This window comes from Borostomias antarcticus, assembly GCF_949987555.1.
Source record: "Borostomias antarcticus genome assembly, chromosome: 7".
In the NCBI taxonomy this organism is placed as follows: domain Eukaryota; kingdom Metazoa; phylum Chordata; class Actinopteri; order Stomiiformes; family Stomiidae; genus Borostomias; species Borostomias antarcticus.
In genome coordinates this window covers 6,080,559-6,104,424 of record NC_140240.1, presented here as the reverse complement: position 1 = coordinate 6,104,424, position 23,866 = coordinate 6,080,559, and the positions used below count along the sequence as shown (strand labels likewise).

At 45.8% G+C, this 23,866-nt stretch overlaps 1 protein-coding gene across 3 annotated transcripts in view; it reads left to right on the top strand.

Annotated features, from left to right (window-relative positions):
• The window catches only part of foxp1b (forkhead box P1b), a 157,308-nt gene that overhangs the window by 33,576 nt on the left and 99,866 nt on the right, over positions 1–23,866 (top strand). For all 3 annotated transcript variants that reach the window (XM_084440856.1, XM_084440857.1, XM_084440854.1), the window contains exons 3-4: positions 3,861–3,904; positions 18,277–18,343. The gene's annotated coding sequence lies outside the window, so the exon portion shown is untranslated. The remainder of the gene's footprint in view (positions 1–3,860; positions 3,905–18,276; positions 18,344–23,866) is intronic.

The window sequence follows — 23,866 nt, the reverse complement described above, 5'->3', positions numbered from 1 at the left end:
ATATTCTGTCCAGACTGAATGGTTTTGGTTGCCTTGTGATTGATTAATCCCCTATATAAATCAAAATCATGAGGTTCCTTGTCTTGTGTAGTCAATGCAAGTGTTGCACTCCTCTTGTTAATGGCTTCAGGCCAATGTTAATGACATGGTTGTAATTGTTTGTCAGTCTGGTAATGTGTGATTTCCTATCAGCATGTGAAGCTGGACATGTACAATGAAGAAGGGGTTTTGTCAGGAAGACAGAGTGTTGTGATTTGTCAGCAGCGAAATGTCGTCTTTCTCATCAATTCACATGTTATTCGAGTGGTTAACAACCAGACATCCTTATCATTTCCATGTCTCACAATTTCTGTGTGATCTGATGTAGTTCTGAAAAAAACCTAGAGGTAAACTTGTAGTTATGTCCTATACAGTACACACTTGAAAGCAAATTTGTGCCAGCCAACGGCATTTAGCATAAGGAAGCAGACCCTTCAGATGCAGGTTTTATGGCGATGTGCACACATTAATTGTACAGCACATTAACTGTACAGTTTGGGGGGGCATTTCACCATGTATAACAGATGATGCCTACCAGATCTGAGAGATCTTTCAACTGTATTTCAAAGAAAGACAGAAGTGAAAATGCCATGTGTTATGCCACATCACTTATTTTTAGTTTTTGGGTGGAATCATCACTTCCTTAAAAATATGATTTTTACCAAAAATATTACGACATCTGAGGAGTAAAAAGCATTTCGCATTATGGCCATTGAATCTAATACAATCGGTCTATCAGTAATTTGTGTTTCATCACTTCATAAATACTTACATGGAAGCTTTTGCTTTGATGTATAAACATCCACACTTGTACACTACTTGACACACGTCGCCGCAACACATACTGTACTGTACCTGTAGCTACTGTAACACTCCTCTTTCCTCCTTTCTCCCAGCCTTGCGGTGGCCCTATGTGCATGGCCTCCCTTTCTCTCTCTCTGACTGGCCTCCATCTTGTTTGTTTGGTAGAGGGTAGATTCCTTGTGATGATCATCAATCTAATGACTAACCGGCGAAACAAAGGGGAGGTGTGATGAACATGTCTCCAGAGGGAGCTACTTATTGTCACAGTTGCCCTCTTGCCCCCCCCCCCCCCTCCTCATATCAGTTGAGTCTTCATCGGTTATTCTCAGTCTGGTTTGCACACATGGGTAGTGTAATCAGCTAAATGTAGCTGCTGCTTTCTTATTATTACCTGGGTGCTTAACACTGATTTTTTTTCTTTCAAGGACAAATGGTGCAGGAGAAGGCTGATCCTGCGCGAAGTCCCAAGGCTCCCAGCAAGCCGGATCCCTTTTCAGCGCCAGCTGTTCTCTCAGATACAGCGCGCCGTGCTGAAATTCTCTTAATATAATTCTGGGGGCTCAGGAGAATAGCGCAAAACAAGCGTGCCAGCGAGGGGAGCGTTGAATTTTTCATCAGTGGGCCTCGACTCGCTGAGTTAGTGGGCAGCGCTCTCATTCATGAGCAGATGTTCAGTGCAGTTACACTCTGCAGTTAATGTGAACTTATTGGCCTCTCTGCCATCGGCTGCAAGGACGTTGGCAGCGACCTGGCATCTGAGAATTACTCCCGGTAAAAAGCGCAGACCTGGAAAGCGCAGTCCTGGCCTTTTTTAGCCACTTCCCAGCCCAGGAGCAGGAGCCGGAGCAGGGGAAGCCATTGACAGCTCATCTGTCTTCACGCCGACAGTGATGAAACACTGGCCACTGTTTGCTGTGGGAATAGCCGTGAAATTCCTGAAGACAATTTCCGCGAGTTTACCATTAATATCTTATGACACGCTAAACATAAAAACCATACCGCTTGGCATGGAAGTGCTCTGCATGAAAGGTTAGGGACAGTAAAAGGCGAAAGACCCTGCTGTTAGTGGACGGGAAGGTAGGAAGGATAGATGTTTCAATACCCTTGAAAGAATTCATTGGATGTGGGCAGCTGGGAGGGGGTAGCGGCTTCGCCCTGGTTGGTCCATGGTTGAGGCCAGCTGGTACTATGGTCAGCATGGTGCGCCTGGATCCTCTCCTCTGCTTTGGACATCTGTCGGCCAAAACCTCTCACTGGCTTTGATGTGGCTCTACAGATGTGTAATACTTTCCTACAAACTAAGCAGGGTCTCATTAAAGGATTATGTTAAGGCCTATTAACTTACCATAGATGTGTATGTGACAGTGTTTACTAGGTAACATTCTTTCCCTCATGGGTAAAATGTGAAAGTCATACTGTAGCTAGCGGTCAAGTTCTGGATATGGGGCTTTAGTAGGGGGAATGACGAGCGCTGGTTTCTTCTGCAAACGTCTCACTTTCTAATTGGTCGCTTTCAGGTTGGATTTATGAGAGCAAAACTAATTAGTGTTTCTAAATTCAGCAGAAAAAAAAAGTCAGTTGGGTTGATTGTTCTGGTTTCCTCTCCGGTGTCAGGCGCTCAACAATAAAATAAGACTCTAATCATTTTCAAACCGTTTGTATTTTTAAACCCAGAGTTGAATGTCATGCCCGGCCTCTTGGCATTTTGTTTGGCAAGATCAGGGAAGAAACGGTCGCCCTCTCAGCACTCGCTCTCTTTGTGAGTCGTGGGAAGTTTGGGGGTGGAAAAAAACAATGTTGTTGTGTTTTAGGTGGGGTTGTTTCTGCTTTGATTGGGGACGTCCTGCTGACAGGAGCAGCCCTGGTGAGTTTACAGTAGCTCTGACATTCCCTCTTGTACCTTTATTCAGAGCTGTCCAGCTGCAGCGAGCCCTCAGGAAGCCCAGCGTCAGCCCACACGGCCCGGCGACGGCCCTCGGAGGGGGGGTGGGGGGGGATGGGGGGGCGGAACCCTGTTTGACTTGGCACGGCGGCCCCTCGCCCGGGGAACTTCTGCTGCCTCGGCAGAAAGGCCAGCGGCGGGCGCTCTGGTGGGGCGGCGGTGATTCTAGGGACAGGATGGACTTTTTCCACCTCCTCCTCCTGTTCAGGAAACACATTTTGCCTTTTCTTCCCTCCATGTTTTAAAGAGGAGGGAGAGAGTTGAGGCGGAGGTCCAGCGAGGCGGGCGGTGGCGGTGGATCTAAGTGATACAAGTCATCCTGCTGCGATGGGGGGGGGGGTGATCCGTGGCGTTTATTTGAGATGGCGGCGTGCAGTACTCCGAGCGGCGTCAGAGCTCTGCTGGGGTTTTATTTATACTGAATAAAATAAAAAAAAGTTTATAGGTCATTTTAACAGCGTGCTGTAAAACGTACACTATTTTTATTTTTCCATCCACACCGTGGGGATTTGTCTTCAGAGGGCAGTAATTAAGGAATGCTGAATCCAGGGTTAGGGAGGAAAAGTGTTTAAATGCAATTAGAGCACCACTTGAATCAATTTGAACTCAATTACAATTTTCTGAATGTGCCATTATTTGTTTAATCAAGGGAATTCTCGTTTGAGATGCTAAATATGTATCCAAAGATAAAACATGGGAAGAAAAATAAGCTCTCTGGAACCTATTTAATGCTGATTTAATGAAGGATTGTTTTAAAGTGACCTCCCTAGCGTGCTTCCCCACCCTCTACTCTCTCAAACACACACACACACACACACACACACACACACACACACACAGTTGTTGGATTGCATTATAGACTGCTTGTAAATACTCTTTCACAACCCCTGGGGGGAGAGTTCAGTAGAAGTGTATAGGGGGGGAGGGGGGGTGCTGAATAGGACTGTACGTTACATTAGTCACCTATGTGTATTGGGGAAGTTTAATTGGTTTCTTAATTTCTAACGAAAAATCTTCCTCTTTTCCCCACCCTTCTCCCTCCCTGCCCTCCACCTGCTGTGATGGGATATTCCAGCCAGGAGACTCCAGTGGTGCCATCCTGTGGAGCCAGAGATCAAAGTAAGTGACCAGTGACTCGCTGGCAGCAGAAGACATCTCCTCAGACTGGACTCCAGGCAGTCTGTATACAACAATGACTATTAATATACAACAGACTTGGCCAATCTATTTCTTTGAGACAAAATTGCGTGGTGCTGCTATTATGGTTAATTCTATTGTGATTACATATGTGTTTTATGCTATATACATGCTAGATATTTACTTTTAATGATATTGAAATGTTGGCGAAAGTACGTATAAGATAATAGGCCCAAGACATGAGTCACATAGCCTGAAACCACAATAGCTGTGAGGTGGATCCTAGGCCAAAAGTGAACATTAGCAGGTAGTATGCAGCTTCATGCCTGCATTCTCCAGCCATCTCCGTGGTGTATAAACACGTCCAAAACAAACAATGACCTTGAGCAGACAGCACACTGCAAAACATTTTCAAAGCCTGGAGTGTAGTGTAAACACGAAGCATGTCTGACCTTCACGCAGGAAAGGCTGCACCCTAAACGTAATGTGTGTGCCATAGTCATGTTGGCCTTGGTGAGCCATGTTGCGGGTTACATTCATCTATTCAGGAGCGGTGGTCAGATATTGGCCAGGTTGTATTCTAGGACCATGCCAATGATCCCCCAAATTCATACATTTGACATCAACACTGTCCCAAGCCTTGACATCGAGGGCGTCAGCAGGACTACTGGTTAGTATTACCGTTCCTGTCCCCTAGTTCTGGGCCGAAGTATCTTATTTTTGTTCCCCCATGTGAGTCAGGGGTGATTGTGGGGTGCCGTGAACTCCCCCCTTTAACACAGCCCAGCTGTGGAATGATCAAATAGTGTCTCTAATTAAAGCCTTGGTGTTCACCCATGTAGAATTCTCCCTGGAATGATAACAACCTGTGATATTTCCAGTGGAATTTGCTGGGCAGGTCTGGGGGAAAGCTGGGATCATGTGGCAGGCCAACATGTTGTTCACATCCATGTCAGATTGGGGCTAATGAAGGCCAGACTGATCCTTGGATGCAAGCCTTAAACAAATGATCTTTCTCTGAATACATTAGAGCCGGCCTCCCTCGCCGCGGTGCTATCTGCGCTCCTCTCTGCTCTGCCAGTAAAGCTAGACACATTACAGTACGTGTTTATCAGGAGGTTTGATGTGGCTGGCTGAAAGGGTAGTGCATGTTGTTTGTTCTACTGAGCGCTCCTACTTTATTATCAGTATTAAAATCAGTATTGTTTTGTTTTGTAGTGTGAGGTGACCTGCGCATGACTATCGTTTCCTGTTCGCTGTGCTTGCAAAACAGTTTGATAGTGAGTGGAAAAAATGAGTGTGTTGTCATTTGACGATGTAAATGAGCTCTCTAAATGTTTCCCCACCTTCTGAAAGGGGATTGTATTTACATAACCGGTTGGGGATTTAATATTTATGGAAATTAAAGATTTGTCTTAATTTCCAATCTTTTTGTTTGTTTAGTTTGCTTCAAATTGGCAACTTTTTTTAGGATCAGAGAGGCAAATGTCATTTAGGTATTATAAACATTCAAACATAATAATAACGGAAAACCATGAAAGCATTCTCAGGACATTTGTGATTAATATGGGAGAGGCAATCTTTGGCTTGTAAATAAATCCTACATTTGCAATTACCTGATGGTTGAATATTGATTTGAGAGGATATAAAATGAAGCACTTACTGTATGATTGTTTGAAACCCAGAGCCTCAACCTCAACCTTCCTATTAAGAGATAGCCTTCTACTTACTGGCTCTTTAAGTGCACGTCTTCCTTGTACAAAATGGTGATGAAAAACAATGTGATTTGGTTGATATAGCAGGTGTGCCTCACAGATGTACTGTATGAAAGAATTAGCTGTGGTCATTTCTGATGTGTTTAAGATGGCAATGTGGAATATCCTGTATTCTGGCACTTTTATCAAAGCACTTATAAAGCTTAAAAAGCTCATAAAAGGCACAGAGTGAAGAAGAAGCTTTAATGCAGATTTGATTTACAGCTTGAAAGTTTTCTCTCAATAGTCACTTGAGGAAAAAAAAAAAAACAATATCCATATGTGAAAACGTAGATGTGAAGTGAATGTTCAAAAGAAGTGAATGGTCCATGCATGTTCTCTACACAGCAGTACCAGTCTGAGTATACATTGCTGCATCAACACGAGGGTCGATTGTCTCTGCAGGAGTGCATGCGGCATACTGTAGGCCTCGCCTGTAGAAATGACCACGTGTCTTCCTGACCTCCCTGACCGCGGCCAGCACGGGTCAGGAGTGGCCCCGCTTCACCTCCCTGTTCGCGGCACCGTGGTTTGTAGTCACGCGGCGTCGACGCGCCCCAGGGCTCGTGTCTGGCTCACGAGACGTGCGAAACGCGACGTGACAGGCGGCAGATGTATCACGCCGCCTGGAATCAAAGATGGGGGGCGGCCCGCCCGGCGTGCGCGAGGCTCCTGTGAAGAGAGCGCTGCCGGCGGACGCGCCAGTGACAGCGCAGCTCCCGCCTTCCTGTCTGGTAGGAGGACATGCCTGTGAAGAGGCCTCTGCGCGACACTCCCAGTCACCCTGACGTCTGCGGCACGCGGCGAGGCTCCCATCACACGCGCACGCCGGGATTCAAAGACCCTCGTATCGAGCCCGCTGCGTGAGGAAGGCTCCCGATAAGATGAACAGCCACGGGGGGGGGGGGGGGGGGGGACACGTCCTTCTCGATGTGCCGCGCGTGTACGGGCGCAGACGCGCCGAGCGCCATCGCTTCTCAATGTTCAAAACGTCTGAATTGCTCTCGCCCGGCTGGTTCTGAAAAAAAGGGCAATGCCGTACATACGAGCACGTGCGCCGGCGTTTACAAGCGTCGCGTGGTTCAAGGTTTAAAGTCGCTTACTAACGGGCGAGAGCGAGTCGGCGAGACAGACCGACCGTGTCACATGCAAAACCGCCGTCCCGTTCGACTGCAGTTGTAAAAGAGTGGCAAACGTTTGCGACGTGGGAGCGCGCCAACGACATCCTGCGGAGCTTAATCTGCTCATGGGCGTAAGCAAATCGTGTGGGTCTGTGTTCTGTTACCTGAGGGGAACAAACATGAATACATCACCTGAGTGAGGGGACAGATGAAGGCAGCAACGCAGCTGCTTGACTGATCACCTGCCTGTCACTCTGCAGCGCCGCCACATGCCCTGTATATCCAGGGCTGTAATTGAGCCATTTTCCTTGACTCCTCCATACCGTTACTCGTCGCCAAACTTTCCATCCTAACATGGAGGCGTGGTTGCTGTTCTGATCATAATCACTCCCAGCAACAACACTATGTAAATACGACATTATCAGAGTTTCCAATTTGGTTAACATGCGTGAACGTGGGTGATCCATCCACACATCCAACGCCTGCGTCTGTCACAGAGCAGAGCATGTACAGCGGCGGTTCAGATATACAGTCTAGTATGAGTAAGTGCTCTCTACCTGCTATCTATCCACGCTCCACTCCTGTTCGCGTTTAGTGTATGGAAATTGAAGCGGAATATCTAGATCTAAAATGTGTTATTTCAATATTCAAATGTTTATACAAAACGATGGAATGCCACTTCTCACTCAGTATTTGCATACAATCCTGTTTGTGCACAGCAGAACAGATCGGAGCAGTGCACGAGGACTGGAATGGGGGACTGAGGCAAGTGGCAGGCAAACAAACTCTTTGTCTGCCAGGCAGATGGTAATAATTATGTATACAAAACAAAATTAGCTTTCTACAACAACATGTTGTTGTTTTTTTATCAAAAGAAACATGTCAAGATTGTACTCAGTATTCTAAAAAAGCCAACTCGAACATTGTTCTCGCTTACAGCTCATAAAAGATCCAGTATTGTTGAATGTCTCGCCTGTAAAGAGAGTTACTGTAGCTCCAATGTCTGTACTATGACATACTTTTGCTCAAACATCATCTTTTCTACTTCGGGCCCAGAATAATAGACACTATTGTGTCTTCACTGTAGAAGTTTGTTTAAATTCCCCACTCGTTCCTTCACAGAAATATACATTTCACCAAACAAGCAGGCCTTCTCCCTATCCCCCCTGTCAGCGTGGGAATGAGCCTGTAGGTCAGACGGAGGGAGGAGAGACAGGTGGGTTGGGAGGGGGGGGCGGGGGGAGAAGGACCCCACCACTATTTGACAGGGTTAAACATTGTGAAAGATTGCCAGTGCAAGCTGTGACATCTGTAGCTACTGTAGTATCAACGCAAAGTGTAATTAACTGCAAATCAGGGATTTTAATTCTATATGCTATGTAATAACAGGGCAGTAATGAATAATTTAAGGGCAGGGGCTGCTGCTAGACCCTTTTTTTCACGTGCGGTTTAAATTTAGCCGTTGTCATTGTCCGGCAGTGTGATTAATTGGTTATCGCTCTTGACTATACATCTTCATGAAATATCTCTTTTCATCTGTCATTAAACTGCACATGGAGATTGGAAATTGGTTCTATTTTCAATCAGGCTCTGCAGAGACACTTGAGGATAGAGGGAGGGATACGATGTACTAGTCTCCACCGATGCAGGTGTGACTGGGACCCAATACGGGGTACAATTTGTGGAGTTGCAGTTCCGTTATCTCTTACTTTAAGGTTCTGTACATTGCTCACTCAGATGTTACATTGAATGAATTGGTATGGTAATTGGATGTAGTGCTCATAAATTGTATGATAAGGGCTACATGTGGTTTTAACCTGCCCTGCCTGGGGTGTGTAGCTCTGTGAAGGAGCACCAGAAGTGAGAGAGAAGAGAAGAGAGGGAGAAAAGAGAGATGGAGGGAGAGAGAGAGAGAGAGAGAGAGAGAGAGAGAGAGGGGGGGGGCTACAGTGCCTTGTCCAGAGAGCTAGAGATTGGGGCTAGCATATCAAATTAAGACAGCCAGAGATTGGCTAGCCTGTCAAATAAAGATTAGGCCTTCATTTCTTCATCTAATCCCTGGAAATCTCTCACAGAAGAAGTTGGAAACGCAGAGCTTTTATCAGAGCACGGCTTTACAGCCTGAGTCTTCTTTATCTCTGCATGTACACCTCAGTGGACACAACAACCTGTTGTTTCCAATTGCCTCTGTCGATCCTGGAGAACACGTCTGGATTACTGATCTCAAGCAGACGCTTAAATTGGGACAATTTCTTCAAGGTTTCCATGGTAGAGATTTGGTCAGGTTTCTTTGTGGGCCGGTGGCGACGGTGTTGGAAGTGAACCAGCAGCACAGCGCATGCCTACTCATAAAGTAAAGCTGGTTACGGATGTGCACTGAGGGTCGTTCAGCACCGTCGAACATAGTTACCCAGAGTTGATGTAGTCTGACGTCTCAGTTGAACTTCACATTACACTCCCTCTCTTTTTTACTTTCCATTCCCTTCAACGTTGACGATCATTCTTTTTATTGAATTATTAATTTATACGTCTTGAATTATTGAATGAAGTTAATTTCTGATCGAATTAATATTAACACTTGCTGAAATATTCATGATCAATGTTAAAAACGATGAACTTAGAGACCTATTAATAAAACCATAAACAGACACAAGGGAAGGCAGTCACAAGTCAAATGTACAGCGGCTGTCTGACCTTCATGCTATCGGTCCGCAGGCTTCCCCTCCTCTGAAGTCATCGGATATGAAATACACTGTTTTAGTGCCTGGTTCAGCGCTGTGTGTTTGGCCTATGGCACGGGTCGGTCTAGACCAGGCCATAAGAGCATTACCTTAGGAGCCACCTGTCTACGGCAGACTCCAGAGCTGAGCTACTGTAGAGTGAAGGGAAAGTTACAGAGTTGATCCGACTCCTCTCTCACCTCTCTGAGCTCCGTGGAGACCTGGTCTACTGAGCTCCAGCTCCCCCGCCCTCCTCCTCCATCACTCTGAAGGTCAGTCAGGAAACTCAACTGAAGACAGACCGAAGGCTCTGCATTTTAATTCGTCCGATCGGACCATAACATACCATCACACTCGGATAGAGGAGAATGCAATTAAGCATATTCAAGTTTGAAATATCTGTGATAATATACTTCCAAAGCACAGTATTCTGTTAGGGTAAACTTTGCTATGATTTGACCAATCTTGCTCCAGCAAATTTGAGCTTTAAGACTGGTTGATATGGATTTTTCTTGTGCAAGCAAAAAAATTTAATTTCAACCCGATGGCCTCAGAAGAGTTCAGTCTGCTCTTTTGTCAGTTGTGATTAATCCACTCTTTAAATTACTCATATTCAGCAAAGGTTTGATATATTCCTATACAGTAGCTCTGTGGTTTGTTCTTGCAATTTTTCCATTGTATTCATAAAACATGAAAATCAGACAAAATAAACCATTACTGTAACCACAATGATAAGCACCTTGAAAATATGGTTACAGTAATGATGTTTTAAATGTTAATGCCAGTTGAGAGCACAATAAAGAAGACATGAAAGACTCACTACTCAAAATCTGATAGCCGGGGAGAAGCAAATTATTTCAAATATTTGATATTTAAATTATTTTGAAATGAACAGAGACATGAATGGAGCAAAGGCGAGTGGTTTCCCCTGGTGATACTCTGGGCCCCTTTGTCTCCCTGGTGTGTCTCTGTCTCATTAATGTTGGGAGCATGTGAGAGAACCAGCACACACTCCCTAACCCAGAGCCTGGGCCCGACGCATGCACGCACACAGAAATCCCTCGGCCATTTCAAGTCCACTGGCTCTTTCAGGAAGGGATGACCGCCGAGCTGTCCTGATTAAAATGACAATAGTCTAATTAACTCGACCTCGGTGTCGGTGCACCGAACGGCTGCTGGCCTGCGAGTTTCTGTCTGAAAACCCTTTGTCTTCACGCCATCCAAAAATAAGACGTTTTTTAGCAAACGCCTCAACCTCTTCGATGAGATTTGCTAATGGCAATTATTTTTTATAAGCTAATTAAATCTAGCCCAAGTTTCTCTTTTTTTCCCTTCATCTGCGGAATCCTTGAGGGATTCGTCATTTGGGGGATCGTGTTACAAGCACCTCCAAGCACTGTTAGGCATTTATAATATTATATACAATTATAAACTGCTCTGTTTGTGCTCAACCTGATTTTATTTCAAACACGGTTAATTACACACTATCTCAAGTGATGGCCCTCCCTCTGAGCATGCAGACAGCGTGCTCATCCCTCTGGTGATCTCGTCCTCTACCCACCTCGGACAGTGGACAGACGCCAGGCAAAGACAGGCCAGAGATAGCGGACTGCAGCGAAGGGAACCATTTTATAGAAAAGTTGAATATATAAATCTCTTCCGCTTTCATGCTCCACAACAGACACGTTGGAGAGTGGGATTTAACGCATGCCCTACGATCTCTTGCCATTGTTTGATACCCTCATCCAAATGAAGACGAAGAGAAAAAAAAGAAACAACAAAAAAAACTTTAATGATTGAACTGGAAACTGCTTTCTGTTCTATTATCCCGCTGCTGGTGATTAAGGTCTATGGGGAGATAATTACGCTTTAGTCTTGAGCTAATGAAACGAAAACTTCTATTTTCTTCTGAAAGGAAGGGTAGATCTTTTGTGCTGCTATCTGCAGACATCTCCCACCCTTGACAGGGCACATTGACAACTGGTTGTGTCTTAGGGGCTGGGTCTCTCCGCCTGCCAGTCTGGAGCTGATATGAGAGATCTCTCTCTCTGTAACCAGGGTCTGGCAGCTCCCCCTGTCTCAGCAGCACCCGGGTCTGGTGGCAGCGCTCTGCTCTGCTCTGCTCTGCTCCGGGAGCAGAGGTGCACACCGAATCAAAACATCACCACCGGTCACAGGGGATGTGAGCTGAAAGGAAACAAAACGACCAGGCACGTCGTTTCAGTGACCGATGTGCCGTCCTAAAGCTCCAAGCTACAACCGCTTCTTAATAGCCCTCTTAACGGTCTGCCATGTGGTTGCTCTCTTACAAATGACCCCTCGGTGGTGAATAAGAAACAAACGCACAGATTTCAATTTATCGGGACAAACACAGGAGCCGTAACGTGTCACCTGACCACGGACGCCCAGGGAGAATTCTCTTTAGGGTGAATGGAAGTGCGGAGCGACTGTGGTCTTAATATTTCTGCGCCGTGTAGCACAAGTGCCGGCCAGAGAGCCCCACATATTAACTGTCCTTGTGGAAGTTCACATCTGGTGTGTGGAGCTGTGCGACCGTGGGCCAGCCCCCCCCCCATACTCTCACATTTCATCATCTGTTCTGCAGCACTGGGGCGCTCCGGCACAAGTTGGCCGCTCTGGATCCATCTGTTGTTATTATTTTCCACTGATAATTGGCTTGAACAATGGAATGCCTGTGTCCCCCTGCCTTTGAAACCCTACACCCTGTTTATTTTCCAGAGGTCTCATTTCTGCTCTCCACTCCCTCTCTCTCTCTCTCTCTCTCTCTCTCTCTCTCTCTCTCTCTCTCTCTCCCTCTCTCTCTCTCTCTCTCTCTCTCTCTCTGTCTCGGTCTTGCTCTCTCACCAGTCTCTCACCACTCTCTCTCGCTCTCTCTCCTTCTGTACGCCTTCATCTCTTTCTCTCTCTCCTCTCTTTCTCTCTCTCCCTCTCTTGCTCTCCTTCCCTACCCCTTCCTCTCTCCCTCTCCCTCCATCTCTACCACTGTCTCTGTCTCCCTCACCCCCTCCCTCCCTCCCTCTCTCTCTCTTTCTCCATCTCTACCACTTCCTCTCTCTCTCTCTCTCTCTCTCTCTCTCTCTCCCTACCCCCATATACCCACCCCAGCCTGGTGTCTGGCCCCCTCTCCTCCCTCCCATCCCCCCCCCCCCCCCCCGCCTGGTTTGAGAGGGGGCTTGCATGAAAATGACATCTTTGACTGGGCACATCAGTATGTGTCACTCAGCATCTAAAGCTGGGCTCCAGATTTTCTTTGGGGCCCGGCTCCCGTTCTCTTTGGTTCACTTGAAGTTTTAGTCATGACGCCTGGCAGCCGCTCCACTCCAGGAGTCTCGCACCGTCGTGAGTTTTCTGCATTCATATCCCGATAGAGAGGGGAGAGAGAGAGAGAGAGAGAGAGGAAGAGGGAGGGAGGGAGGGAGGGAGGGAGGGAGGGAGGGAGGGAGGGAGGGAGGGAGGGAGGGAGGGAGGGAGGGAGGGAGGGAGGGAGGGAGGGAAGGAAGGAGAGAAGGAAAGAGGGTCTAGACTGTAAGAGGGGGAGAGTAGTAGCTGTTCTAAATCACTTTTATCAGTTTAGTGTTGGTAATGGAAGTTCAGTCTTTATTTCCTCCTCATCCACTAGGAGGTGTCACTAGGAGCACATGGGAGAGATGGGACAATGAAGGAAGCAATGGCAAAGCGTATCCTACTTTTACTGGACATAGTTTGATGATGAATATTCACACTTAAAATGACTTAGTTCACACTTAATGACTAGATTAGTTCAGTTATTTGTGCAAAACAATGGAACTGCAGTCATGTTGAATTGTCTGTAATTTACTAGAATGATTTTTTTTTCTCAAACTACGTACTGTAGCTGAAGTTTCATTTGGGTTTTGGTACGGCAATCAAGTGTTAAGTAAAATAAAAAATAGTGAAACAATTTGAGTTGTCACATTTAAAGTTCCACATTTTCCACTCTTTAACTTTGCAACAAACTTTGAGCACTCTTTTCCCAGCAAGGAAAAACAAAGTCAGTGGTTGCAATTGTTGTGGCTTTTGTGACTGTCATGCTGTTCATTTGTTGTGCTTGCTCTTGTCTAATTAAAGGCAACCAGGACAGGTAGGTCTCTCTGCAGGCATCTGGTCTGTGCCAGTCCTTCATTTGCTGAGTGTTTGTGTTTATGCAAAAGGGGCCTCTTCCTGCATATTTAATCTAGAGCAAGGCACTGGCTTTTGTTGTGTTTACACCACATACCTCCAGTCCCTCTGAACACTGCAGTCAAGGCTCTAGCTCTCTTTCCCTCTCTCTCTCTCTCTCTCTCTCTCTCTCACTCACACACACACGCGCACACACACACACGCACACACTCACACACACGCACACACACACACACACGCGCACACACACACACACACACACGCACACACAACCGGCTAGCAGCACTACTCCTACTGCTACTCCTAGCACTGGCAGCTTCTCTCTCTGAGAAGTGGATTGCAAATACAACAGTCGTTAATCCTGAGGAGAGAATCTGCATCAGTGTTTCATTCATGCAATGAAACCTAGTCTATCTGTTCATGGGTAAGTCAGTAAAGGTTTTTAATTGTGTTTTTTAAATTTTTCTCCCACATCCCTCCTCGCGCCTTTTACGGGACAGCGCTGGAGGTGCGCTAGTTCTGCTGTGCTGTAGGTGTGTTCAGTAAGTGTGGCACTGTGGCGTTTAGGTTTTCAGCAGACAGAGATGCGTCTCTCTGAGGGGCAGGAGTTACTGTGTGTCTGGACACCCGGGGACTCAGACGGCTTCACACTCAGGCTGCCAGGCGACCCTGCCCTCCTTGTAGGAAAGACAAGTATTGTGTGGACTTCCCTAAACTGCCTGTACCTGTGCGTGCGCGTGTGTGTGTGTGTGTGTGTGTGTGTGTGTGTGTGTGTGTGAGGGGGGGTCGAGGGTGAGAGTGAGTGTTGAATGTGCCGTGATGGGTGAGGGTTTCAGTTCCTCCCCCGGTCATTGCTCTTGCTCTCCCTCTGTCTTTGTCCGGGGAAATGGAATCTGCAGGTTATTGATATTAATAGCACACAGGATCTGCGGCGGAGTGGCGAGCAGCAGGGCAGAGCCGAGACTTGAGAGAGTGGAAACGTGATAGCGCACGGGGAGAATTGACAGTCCTCACGGCTGACAGGGTGGAAAGGAATTGGCAGTAAAAATAGCATTGCATAATGCGACTGTAGGTTAGCCCTTTGTGCCGTGAGCCTGCGTGCGTCTGTGTGTGTGCGGGCGTGCGTGTGTGTGTGTGTGTTGGAGTTTTTCAGAGTGTGCAACTATTGGGTCAGAATCGTTCGCTCTTCTGTTCCTGCTGGAACTTCTCAGTAGACAAGAACAAAATCACAAAGTTCGTTTTTCAGATGTTTGCTTCATGGAGCAGTAGAATAGAATTTGTACAGACTGAGAGGGGAGTTCTAGAGGTATCCAGAGGGAGGGAATGCAGTGCTCAGAGAGCTCTGTTAACATTTAAATAGTGTAAAGAAATGCGCTGCCTTGTTTGTTTTGGGTTTGGAGTGAAATTCCACTTCCTTGGTATTAAGGCTGCAAAGCTCTCTGTGTGTACTTTGTGCACTTTGTTCATAGCTCAGCGAAACGTGAGGGCAGGTCCAAAGAATCTCTGGGATCAGACGGGCAGACTACACTATTGCCTTTTCAGCTCAGAAAAAAAGCCCTCTCCGAAAGGGCTGGATTGAAGCCGGGTGTAATTGGTGGGGTTTCAGCCTGTTTGCGTGTCAGAAAGTGCTGTTGTTTACAGTCTACGTGGGTGTGCAATATAATGCCCGAATGCTGCCAATCGTGCTGAAAGCGAAAATACACTTGATTTTTGGAAGCAGTTTTGTGAGACATAGTTATGGTTTCATCGAATCAGTCTGTTTTAATAAAACGTTTGAGAAAGAGAAACACATCGAGAGAGCAGTCAGCCCTTTAGCGAATCACATGTCAACATACATCTGTATTTGTTTCACAATGAGTCATGCCGTATTTTCCTGTATCTGAGAACACAGACAGTGACTTGGAAAATGTCACAGCAAACACCAAAGGCCTGTGTACTGTATAGACATTATATGTATGCTTGTGCTGTGCGTATCCTGTGGAACATCCTCTTTTTTCTACTAAGCTCTGAACACTTCTCCACTACCCATTCACACAGAGTGAGTAACGTGAAAGCAATAGTACATCTAATGTGCTGTCTAGTTTACGGAATGATAAATAGATACATGCAACTGTGTCTGGCGTCGCTAAGTGATCGAAACAGACTGGGCGGGCTTTAAGGACAGAGAGACAACTCTGGCACGTCCTATTGACAGCCATCGAGTCAAGCATTAATTAATATGCTAATGACGTGTGAAAGTTCATTAACGACCCGCCACAGAAGTAGCCACAGATACAGTATTAAGCATGCTCAGAGTAATTAACGGAATAACTTTACTTTGTGGTAAATATTCATGGGCTCCTCTTTTTGTCAGCGCAGCGTGAAGAGAGTGGAGAGCCTGTCCATTAGACCGGCTGAAGAGCTGTCAGGAGTAGATCTGGGCCTTTTGTCGGGAATGGGTGCGTTTCACTGGGGTGGTGTTAATTCATATTTTTGAACATGCAATCCAGCAACAAAACCAAAGCCTCTGAGAACATACCTCGGACATGAGAGCATATTGTGAAGCGCTGACCTCCTCACGAATAGGGGGTCCACTTCATAGTTTTGCACACAGAATGAAACGAGTCTTTGTTCATGCTCAAACGCACATCATATCACTCAAAAAGTCCCAAGCCCAAGAGAGTGGAGAGAAAAAAAGACAGTGATGATTGTCCACAGTGTTGCACATTTCCGATTGAATACTCACTTGTCTCTCTGGGTTTTCACTGTTATATCAAGAACAAGAAACATTGTTTGTTATGTTGACTGTCACTGGCGTAATGCACATTAGAAGCATATTTGCCAGATCTACGGATGCCAAAATAAGTGATGTGATCTCTCTCAGTGTCCGTCCATTGGACAGAAGAGGTCTTACAACTCGATTCCCACATTGACAGCCTGTTGTCCTGTTTCCCTTTTCAACACCTGGGCAGAGTATTGTAAGATGCACATCCATTCTCTTTATCTCTTTAAAATGTTGCAATGTGATTCATGTTCTCAACCTGGGCCCGCTCGCTGTGCAAACACACAACCCGCCTAGGTGGGTAATTATCTCACCCAGGAGTTATTCTGTTCCCTAAAATCTCAACGTGGGAGTGTGTTATGGGCTCAGCCTCCCCCAGCAGAACAAAGCAGCGTGTGCTTGTTTACCCGCACCCCGAGCTATGAGCATCCCGACTGCTCCAAATGGCTGTGCTGTGGCCACGTGCGGTTTCAAATTGAAACAATTATGTATTTAGGTATTACACGATGTGCATTATGTAGCAGAGAGAAAAAGCATGCAGCTACTATCAGAGTTATGTTGTCCCCCCCCCCCCCCAATACACATTTTCCATCGTTAAAGTGATGGAACATTTGTCTAAATGGATGTTATGCACTGGGTAAACTAATTTAGTTCCCAGGGCCTTTACAGGTGATAGGGATTAATGATGTTTAGTAGTTTGAAACTGAAAATATCTGTAATTTGTCACCACTCGCTATTGATTTATGATGGCATTGATGATATGTTAATTGAAGTGTAATGAATCAGAATAATTGGGGCTTGTGTGGGAATAGTCCATTTTCTGTGATATTTCGACCCTCATAAGAGTTCAGAGTGAGTTTAATGTTGACTCGTGTTTTCAACAAGGGCATTTAACAGATAATTAATGCTGGAAATGGGCAAGGCAGCCTCATGTGTTTTATCTATGCACAGGCTGCTTTAGATAAACACTTTAGACCTGCACGAATGCCCAGCCACAGTTTTGACTGCCAAATGTAAACGGCACAAAAGAACAGTGTGAGAGACTAGGTATTTTTTTCATATTTGGATATGCTTTAATGCTTTTATTCAAATGCTCCTGAGATATTGCCCCATAGTCACTTCTCAGTTTACCATAAAAATACAATTTTATTGCCCCCCCCCCATCCCTTATGCTGTTCTTTTCTACGGTGGGGTTGAGTGCTCAGATGGAGTGGAGCTCTGGTTGCATGTAGAGCAGTGGATCTGGCCTCAGGGGGACTCCTGGTGGAGCTGGGACAGGTGCGCTCCACCAGGAGGCCATCTTTGACGTTTCGCTGATAAAAGGCATGTAAGGGAGAGGAGCACATCCTTTTTTTTTTGTCTTGCAAATATACTGTCCATGTCCATTTAACAGCTTCATTGTTCATTTGATTGTCTGCTGCAGGTATGGTGAATGTCTGCACTTATCAGCCAGATGGCCATGTAAAGATGTGGTTCACAGCGGAGGACTGTGCAGTGTGCTCTGCTCTTGCGTGTATCTGATGACAGTTACAAACAGACAAACCTGTCCAGAGAGAGGTTGCTGCCACCATGAGATCATCCATATGGCATTTTAACTGTCCTGATAGTTTTCCAGAAAATGTGAAATAAGCCAAGTATTTGTCTTCACCTGTGATCATCCATGCTCCATAGCAGTAGAGGCAGTTGGGAGGTTTCATAGTGTCTGACTTGCTAATACACATTGATTTTGTCAGGTTTTTCTCTCGGGGATTTTGATGTGGTGGTTGCTGATGACAAGTGTTGTAATTTGTGGTAGTAATTATTCAATAACATACTTATTTTCCCTGTCTTGTGTCCACAGGGCAAGGAGGCTGAAGTCACAACGCTGGAACTGAAGATTGCTTTAAACAAGCAAGCCCTTGTAGAAGGTAAACATGCGATTATTCATTAGAATCCTATCACAGGGTGAAGAGGTGAATGTTGTATTGAGTTGGCTTAATAGATTGTAGAATGTAGTCTTGTTTCCCTGTTTGTGTCTTCTAGAAAAATAGACAATTTCTGCCAAATTTGCACTTTCTGTCAAACATTTAGGATTATTAAGGCTCATTATATGTTTAACCTTTATCAAAGCAGGCAGATTGACTGGAGAATATGTTCCCTTGCATAGCTATTTTAACAGTGATCAGAGTCACTGTATTGCTGCTGTATGTTTATGACATAGCTGTGCAATACTATACAGTAACAGAATGACGCCTGGACTTCTCAGTCCAGAGATGAGATATGACTAGAGGAAATTCATGATGGTCGTGTGCAAGTTCAAGACAGATGTACTTAACATACTGCATCTACCTTTTACCAATCCACATGGTGTATGGCTGCTTTAAGGGAAGAAATTAATTTCTCTTTCTGATTGGTAGGGAATACTATATCCCCTGATTATTTGTACAGATGCCTTTGTTTACTTCTGGAGAGTCCACCAAACCAGTCCACCTTTCATGGATTCAGTCTCTGCTGCTCTCAGTGGACGGTTTTGTGTGTGCTCCTCACACCCCTCTCTGTATCACAAAGTGTTGGGGCCCCAGGACGAGAGCAGCCAGGCTGGGCCGATCCAGCGGGGCGGGGCGGGGGTGTTCACACGTCAGGAGCTCCGGGCTTCAGAGGAGCAGCGCGTCTGTGTTCTGTCTCTCACAGCCAGGCGGAGCAGACAGTGACAGACTTCACCGTCACGACCCTGAGCTCACGGCTTTAGGCGCTGGTTTAAACCACCGCAGGTTTACAGGACTATTAAAAGCGAGAAAATAAACGACCTTCATCCCGTTTAATATCTTATTGTGACTTGCAGAAAGGTGATCCTCACTCCGTACAGGCACCACACACTGGGCGAACACAGCGTGTTGAGACAACGTTGGGAAACCTAGATTTAGGGGATACTGTAGCTAGTGTTTATGCTCGTTGAGAGACAGCAGATGGGTTTGGAAGGACAGCGGGCTCGGTGACAGCGGTGAAGGTTCCTCTGTGAGCAGCTCAGAGGGCCCACTGCGCACCGTGACCCGTTCACGCGCGGGGCGAAGTGTATTTGAATAAACCGCTGTGTACATTTTTCTCGGCATCTGAGAAGTGAGCGAGTTTACTGACCGCTCTCATCACCGCTGCCCGCTAATCAGCTCAGCTGCTCTCTGTTTGAATTCATCCAATCACCTTGCCGTTTGGAAAGCGGAGAGGTGCAGACAGAGGGGGAAAGAGCCGTGGTATTTATCTTGAGTGCATTCTCTGCATAGTCTCCTCAAGCGGCTCCTCTCCTGGCCCACAGCTGCCTGCTCCAGATGTAAGATCGGCCTGAAATCCTTCAGACGATGCTGTAATTAACTTTAATGTGCCAAAATCGGCCTGATCATTGACACGACTTTCCAATGTGATTGTGATTGTATCGCTAATGCAGAAACCCCTGTGGCAGCTTATAGGATTAGCATGCTTCAAGCTTTAAAGCCATTTCGGAGTTTGATATAGAGGAGTTGTTATTTGTTATTCCTTGTTATTCCACAATGAGTCAGGTTTGGTTTAGTCTGATTGTGTGTGCGTGTGTGTGTGTGTCTGTGTGTTTGTGTGTGTGTGTGTGTGTGTGTGTGTGCGTGTGTGTGTGTGTGTTTGTGTGTGTGTGTGTGTGTGTGCGTGTGTGTGTGTGTGTTTATGTGCACATTTGTATAGCATATGTGTGCATATGCTCCTCATGTCTGTATTTGTTGTGGGATTAAGAATGAATGTGGCCTGACAAAGGGGTTGATTCCACAGAAGATGGCTCTACATGGTGATCTACTCTTGCTGGATAGTGATGTGTTCAGAGCATGCTTCATACACATATTTTGAGCATGCTTCATACACATATTTTGTTCAACTGATAAAAGCTCCATTTAATGACAAAATCCTCCTTCAGAAGCTGAAATGTGTCTATTTTCTGTTTGGGTCACTTTGAGATGTGTCTCCACTTGAACTTCATTGGGATTTCATGAATCCTTATACAGTAACAGAGGGAAATAGCTACACATCAACAAATAGTGCCACAGTTCCCTTGGTGTTTATTAGAATTCTTCTGAAGATCACAGACTAGTTTACTTTGCTTAAGATGTTCAAGCTACTTTGTTAATCTGCTTTTATGGGAGTATTAAAAATAAACAAGTGAGTTCATGAGTTGGACCACAGAAAGGTTGCAAATAGACTACTGCTGGGAATAAAAATAAACTCTTATAATAGTCCACTTGACTGCATTTACTGCTTACTTAAAAAAAAAAAGAAGTAATTTCTTTATATCAGCATCAGGCTGAAAATTGCTATGTATTAGTATTAAGGCTGGTAAGCTTCTAATTCTGTGGCATTTACAGCTGGCTGTGTTTCCATGCATTTATAACGCTTTGATTCTTAAGAGTTCCTTTAATCGCTTTTGCCGAGCTCGGAACGTACTAAACAACGTTCTGTTGCTAAAGTGCCACATGGGGGAGATTGCTAACAAGAAAGTTAAACGTTTCTGCCACTAGCAGTTGTGTCACTGTGTTTTTCATGCTCTGTAAGTGCCGTAATCTGCTCGGTGAGCCTGGGCGGCACTGTAGTTAAAAACAGTGACAGGCAAAATATCTGCCAGGCTTCCCTCCAGCCTGATGAAAATGAAACGTTATCATCTGTACGGTGACACTATAGCACAATGGAGACCAACATGAAAAGCAACACACAGTCTTTTTTTCCCCTTCTTGTTTATCAAGATCACAGGATGTGGCGGAGCCTTGGAAACCCTTTCACCTGCCCCCCTGTCTCCTGCCTTCTATCAGATGCACTGCTCACACAGCTCATCAGCTGATAGCTGGACAGGCCCTGGGAGATAGCTAGGCTCTTTATTGTCTGACTAAACAGGTTGTACAGGTAAATGTATGCTGTATTCAGAATGCAGTGTGTCGCTGGATAGAGGGACATTCTGAATTATCTTTTCTGGTATAGTAGAAGGAATTGTGCTGATATTGTTATCATAGATGTGTTATCTTGAAGCTACTTAAAATACCTTTTTTGGGCGGGAAACGTGTTTGGCAAGTTTCAATCTATTTTTCTATCAGCATCTCACAGGCATGTCATTTTTTTAGGTTTGGAACATATTGATGGACGTATAAACTCAGCTCTGTCTGATAGACTGAATCCTTTGATAATGTCAGCCTGCTACCAGGTGCAGACGGCTAACGTGACAGGGTCTTTGTGTGAGATTGACTGAGGTGACAGAAGTAAGCAAATTCCACCTGCAGATGAATTGTCTTACAAAGAGATGAAAAGAAAATCACAACAGTGAAAGAATGTGTCAAATCTCCCCAGCCTTTTTGTATGAGGCTTTGGCCTGTTCTCTCTGCTTCAAAAAAGTGAAATTTAATTCATCATTTTGATTGATTTTAAGTCTTAAATTCTCAGTAAAATGACCTATCTCTTGTGAGTGCCAAGGCCAGCTACTGCCATGTTGAAATTGCACTGAAGTTGCAGTGGGTTGATTGTCTTGGATGTCTTGGTCTTCTTATTTGGACATATCTGAATTCACTTCATGGTCAATAGCAATTTGGCAGTCCTCCGCTCCACCATTTATTTGAAAAAACAAATCCCTTTTAGGGATGAAGCACCTGGTGGGGCTGCTTAATGGAACGGCTCTAACCCTGCGTAAATAAACAGCTTGCATTTTTGGTGTGAGATTAGGAGAGTGGCCGAGAAGCCCACTGGAGAGCGAGTGAGGAGAGATAAACCATGAGAAAGTATGGAAAAAAGTGTTATATTGTTGCAACTTGGCCGTTTAAGTCAAAAGTTACATTTTAGGGTTTGGCTCAACAGCAAACCCAGACTAAAGTTGGGCTGCCATGGCTTGGTCTATATGTGTTCAAAGGGTTAGGCGTGTGAATCGAGTTGATTCAGTAGTGTATTGGCAACAATAGGTCAAGGACTTGGTCTTGAGTGTAGGAATTGTTTTCCAGACATTAATGGCAGCTATGCCTTCTCTTTAACCTCGAAAAGAGACATCACTAGGACCAACGAGAAGGAGAGAAAGAAGACAAGACCAAGTGACCACTGAAACAGAGTAAAATGAATGTTACATTACTTTCAAATAGCTCTCTACATGCCATTTAAATTAGTGAGACATGGAACCTTCCAACCCAGACACATCAAATAATATCCCTTTTTATTTTATTCTACAGCAAGTTCACCAGCTGTACTACTTCACATCATACATCACTGCCAAGTCGGTTGTCCTCTCGTTCCTCTGGTTGGATCATCAGAAATATATTTAAAAAATTTAATTGAAATTAGACACTTAGAAGATGCACATGAAGCGGAACACTTCTTTAGAAAGGCAGTAAGGCATTTTTTCATCCAGAATAGGGGTTTATTTAATGAGATTGAATGAGAAAGGCAGAGGCATTTTTTAAACATATATATTTATTTACAGTGTTTCTTCACCGGTTTCAGCCTTGGCTTCTACGTTGTTTTCATAAACAAAGTCTCCCTGGCCGAGGAGAAAAAGTATGGGGCTGTTCGCAGGGTTGAAAACAGGAATGACAAACACCATTAGCTGAAAAATTTCCATCTCATTGCAACTATGTTATTGTTTACTTTACCATACACGTCCTAATATGGTTACCTCCCTGTTAAAGCGGCCGAGCACAGAGCTGAGGGGCCCTCGCAGGGAGACGCTTTTAACTGCCACTTAGACAATAAGAAACAAATGTCACAGCTCGGCAAAAAGGCCCAGCTTTCACAGCCCTGCAGTCCTCCACCTTCCCTGGAGCCTGGCTCAGCCCTAACAGTCCTCCACCTTCCCTGGAGCCTGGCTCAGCCCTAGTCCTCCACCTTCCCTGGAGCCTGGCTCAGCCCTAGTCCTCCACCTTCCCTGAAGCCTCGCTCAGCCCTAGTCCTCCACCTTCCCTTGAACCTGGATCAGCCCTGCAGTCCTCCACCTTCCCTGGAGCCTGGATCAGCCCTAGTCCTCCACCTTCCCTGGAGCCTGGCTCAGCCCTAACAGTCCTCCACCTTCCCTGGAGCCTGGCTCAGCCCTAGTCCTCCACCTTCCCTGGAGCCTGGCTCAGCCCTAGTCCTCCACCTTCCCTGGAGCCTGGCTCAGCCCTAACAGTCCTCCACCTTCCCTGAAGCCTGGCTCAGCCCTAGTCCTCCACCTTCCCTTGAACCTGGATCAGCCCTGCAGTCCTCCACCTTCCCTGGCTCAGCCCTAGTCCTCCACCTTCCCTGGAGCCTGGCTCAGCCCTAGTCCTCCACCTTCCCTGGAGCCTGGCTCAGCCCTAACAGTCCTCCACCTTCCCTGGAGCCTGGCTCAGCCCTAACAGTCCTCCACCTTCCCTGGAGCCTGGCTCAGGCTTGTGTGTGATATTTATCCACTCTCTCCTGTTACACATCGCACCCTCGCTACTGTATGTACTCCGCCT